Source organism: Elaeis guineensis, chromosome 1, assembly GCF_000442705.2.
Source record: "Elaeis guineensis isolate ETL-2024a chromosome 1, EG11, whole genome shotgun sequence".
Lineage (NCBI taxonomy): Eukaryota > Viridiplantae > Streptophyta > Magnoliopsida > Arecales > Arecaceae > Elaeis > Elaeis guineensis.
This window is the reverse complement of record NC_025993.2, coordinates 23,367,985-23,372,603: the sequence shown is the minus strand read 5'-3', so window position 1 is coordinate 23,372,603 and position 4,619 is coordinate 23,367,985. Positions and strand designations below refer to the sequence as shown.

At 35.3% G+C, this 4,619-nt stretch overlaps 1 pseudogene; it reads right to left on the bottom strand.

The window, feature by feature from the left end:
* Positions 1 to 2,650: 2,650 nt before the first annotated feature.
* On the bottom strand, positions 2,651 to 4,064 carry LOC105036639 (uncharacterized; annotated as a pseudogene).
* Positions 4,065 to 4,619: the final 555 nt, after the last annotated feature.

Here is a 4,619-nt window from a genome sequence, read left to right as displayed (position 1 = left end):
ATTCTAAGAAATTTCGTATTGACCCAAAGTCTAGAAGAGGGCTAGTGCAATTTGCTTTAAACTTCGGCACCAAAAAAGACCTTGTTAGTTTTTGATGGTTCTGGATAGTATTTTTTTCTCGCTAAACCCCACTTTGGTTTTATCCCGTGAGAAACTAAATTAAATTCAGACTCTAATCATGTTAATCTCATTTTTTTATTATTATTTTTTGCTTCTCTTGTTCTAATCATTTATGCTCACGATTAGAGAAAATCTATGGTTTCGAGCCATCTGGTTTCGGGCAAAAGTTCATTCCATGTCGGGCTTAAGGAAGGGGATGAGCAGAATTACAAAAGAAATCTTGTTACTTGTCAATTTTAATCTCTCCCCTCTTTAAAATCACCATCCTCACCCTTCTCACATGCTAGATGGCTTCATGATCCATTGTCACATCAAATACGCTGCATCATGGCATAAATTTTCATGCTGATAAATGGTAGATTTGATCTTATGATTTTAGCATTTTGGTGGGTGTAGATACGCCCTCCAAAAATAATTCATAATGAGGTGAAGCGGCACGGGAAACTTTTGGAAATAATCCGGGGTTAGCACTTGGAAAGGGGTGACGACACCCATCCTTAAAGTTGGTTGCTTTGGGAATGGGTGAAGGTAATAACGTCTAGAAGATAGAGAAATATGGGCATCCAAGCCCCGGAGGAGGGAAAGAAGTAGGTCATCGTCTTCTATGAAAAGTCCGCATAGCGCCAATTAAAATGTGGGCTGCTGTTTTGACATCTGACCCTTGGTGGGTAGAGATGTGAATTAATGGATGACGAATCAAGAGACTACATATCCAAAATTTACTAATATATCCTATCAAAAATTACTTCTTAGTTTATGTATATTATTAAAAATTTATTATTCATTTGTATGTCCTTATAAATTTTTTGTTTTATATATCTATCCATTAAGAATATTTCAGTCATTTTAATTTTAGATTGCTCATCTCTTAACAATGTTAGATGGGATGGATAGACATCAAAAAAGAAAAATATAAATGGATATATTCTTAAAACATATATTTTATGAGGGTGTACACACAAATATTGATTTTATGAGGTATTCATGCAATTTCATATATTTAAGAGGATGTACACACAAAAAATTCTATTTTATTTATACTCTTGATCCATGATTCAATCAGAAAGAAGGAAGATATTTCTCAACTTGTTCAACTCGAATATCTCCAAAAAAATTAGAAAAAAATGGAACAATTGCAAAAGTAAAGCTAATTAGATCCTCTTTTCTTTCATTTATAATCTAAAACCAATGTATAAAATCTTTATTTATAATCGTGAGGTCCATTCTCAATTCGAATCACATTCATCTTTCTAGTTGTAATAGGACTCTTTTTTCTAAAATAGACATGGCTAGTAAAAATAAACTTGAAAAGCTAAAATTCATTGGAAGTTAGATTTCAACTTTTACATCAATTCGATCTTAAACTTTTGTAGCTCCATCTGACTTTTCTCAGATTAAAAGATACATCTTGTCAAAGTCTTATCTAAAAAAAACTTTTGATTTGAACAATCCATTTAAAAGCCCAAAAAAGAAAATTTGGATCTCATCGCTTGGGACGCTATACCATAGATCTCGAAAAGTTATCCAATATTTTTTTTTAAGAAAAAAATCATCTTAATCAGGCATCATATGATTAAGTTATGGCATCCATAATGCTATCTTGCAGCTCAGCTTCTGAATGTAATGAATCTTGCTCATGGACCCTATCCATTCTCATCCATAGCGGTCACAGTAATCTATATTGAGTTTCAGAATTCTCTTGAATCAATCCAACTAGAGATGGTAGTGTTACTAGCTGGTAGCTCATTATTTTATTTATCTTCAAGAGTTGGGAAAAATAGTATTTAATTTTTCTTTGAAAGAGTGGAGGCTAGTTTATGGAAAATAATTCATGTTATGTTTTATTACCATTCTTATTTGATGATATTTATCAAGTAAGTTTTTAATGAATGTTGTTTAGCTTTGATTTTTTTAGTTTTTTAGGGTTAATAATGGTTGTTTGCTATCGAACCTATTTTGGTAGGGTTTAGTAGAAGCTTTGAATTAAATTCACCACCTTCATAAGTGAAAAATTAAATTTCCTATGGTGATGAATTATCAATGATAGCATAGTATAATTCCCCATGTTGCAGGAAATTTTTAAATTCAAGTTTGTTTTGAATTCCTTTCCAACTTGTAGTTGTGCAGGCACAAGATTTATACAATGCAGAGAACTGTCGTAGTCTCATGGTCAAGTGTCAACTTCAATTGCTCTCCCCATCTACATGACACTGGCCGTTTCAGGTGATAAGTTTGTCACAGGGTCTCAAGGTTCATAATCATGGCTTAGAAGAGTCTGGAACAAAGTTTTTGAAAGCTATACGGCCATATAATGTGGTAGGTCTTGAATGATCAGAGAAAATGGAATAGGATATAATTTAGTATCATCATCACAACCTACATTTGATTGTCAAAAAGCATATGAGCGATATAATCATTTAAACAAAAAACTATATAGGACTAGTACCTAAATAAAAATTAGGGAAGCAGCCATTAAAACCTATATCAACCCTGATTGCATTGAAGATTTCAAATTACTACGATGAACAGAAGCTTGCTTTGCTTTATTACAAAGTGCCAAAAAAGTCTTGCTGAAGTGCACAAGGTACTGTTTATCTCACCTGCGACTGCGCTGCATGCGGTTTCTCTTATGTGCCGCCATTATTATTCTTTCAGTCAAGGAGTCCACATAACCATCCAATATACTGCGAATGTGCAGCCCAGTGTGATGACATGACAAAAAGGTAATGCAACCCCAGAAGCCAGCCACAAATGATGCTACAAGTATTGCAAAGAAGATGGCATCATCCTCCACATTGCTATCTTCTTGGTTTTTTTCTACTTGGGGTGGCACAATTGGGCTTGAGGCAGATGTACAGGTCTTCTCCAGTGGCGGCCCATGTAATCTAACATTACCTTCATAGCTACTCTTGTCGAATGTGCCAAATTGGTCTTTGAAATCTGGTGTACATCCAGATAAGTTATTGTAAGCAACAGAGAAGACCTCCAAGAACTTGAGTTGAGTCAATTGCCGGGGTATCGTACCACTTAACTGATTATGTGATAGGTCCAAGCTCTCAATCTGATTGAGTTTTGAGAAAGTTTCAGGGATTGGACCTATTAGCTGATTGCATGATAGATTCAATTGTACAAGCTCATCCAGATTTCCAATTTCAGGCGGGATGCTTCCTTTCAACTTATTTGCAGACAAATCAATTCCAGACATCAAAAGCAAATGATCTGTTGAGTAGGCATATAAGTTGCCTTTGGTGATGATGTCCACCATCATTATATTATATAAGAAAACATCCACACCCGAATAAAGGGATGACTGAATACCAACGACAACAACCTCAGACAAATCTTCATCCATTGAATCAGCTTTCCTGAAGTGCATGTTGCCAAAGCAAGAGGGTATTGATCCTGAAAGATTGTTTTGCGAAAGGTCCAGAATGCGTAAAGACTGTAGCTTGCATAACTCAAGTGGTATTGAGCCTTCAAGTGAATTTCCACTAAGAACAAGAATCTCCAAAGACATATTTTCTCCTATCTGTCTTGGCAGTTTACCTGAAAGCTGGTTATTGCTGGCATCCAATGTTTTAAGGGATGAAATATTGAAATAAGTACTTGGAACTTTTCCTGTTAAAGCATTCCCGGCAAGACTGATCCACGCGAATTGGAAGCAAGGGGTAATGACCCGAAGAAGCTATTATTGGATAAGTCTAACAATTGAAGATATGTTAGATTAAATGAGATGGTATTTGGCCATGGAATTGATTTCCTGCAAGGTTAAGGATCTCCAGATATGAATCAACTCCTATACTCTCTGGAATTGTACCCGACAATTGGTTATTTTGGACTTCCAATGTCAATAATTGCCGGTAGTCTGACAAATTGCTTGGAAACGTTCCAGTAAAGTTGTTGTTGGAAAGCTTCAAGAGCCTCAGTTCAATGCAATCAATCATCAGGCTATTTGTACTGCACCGGACAAATTATTATTGGACAAATCCAACATTTGCAAATTACTCATGTTACCCAATTATGAAGGGATATTTCCAATTAGATAATTTGAGGATAAATTTAGGGCCGCCATATTTGGAAATATTGTGCCGAGGTATGTAGGAATCGATCCACTGAGGAAATTCATAGAGAGATCAACTGTCGATATGCTGGTATTCAGAAGATTCGGAAAATGAAATGCACCCACTATTGAGTTATTTCTCAAGTTCAGATATGTTAGTACGATTAGATTTTCGAACAACCAATTTGGAAAATTTCCTATCAAGGCACTGAACCCGTTGGATTATTTTGGAACAAATATAAGAAATTAAGGGAGGATAAATTTCCCAAAGCTATGGTATCCCTCCTGTGAGCTGATTTTCTCCAAGATTAAGCAATCTAAGCTTGTGCAATCCTAGCAGGCTTGGAATATAGAGTAATATATAAACCATTATATTCAAGTTGTTAATGTGGTCTTATGACAAAAATAATTGCAGATGATCCGGTAAGTTACTACCTTC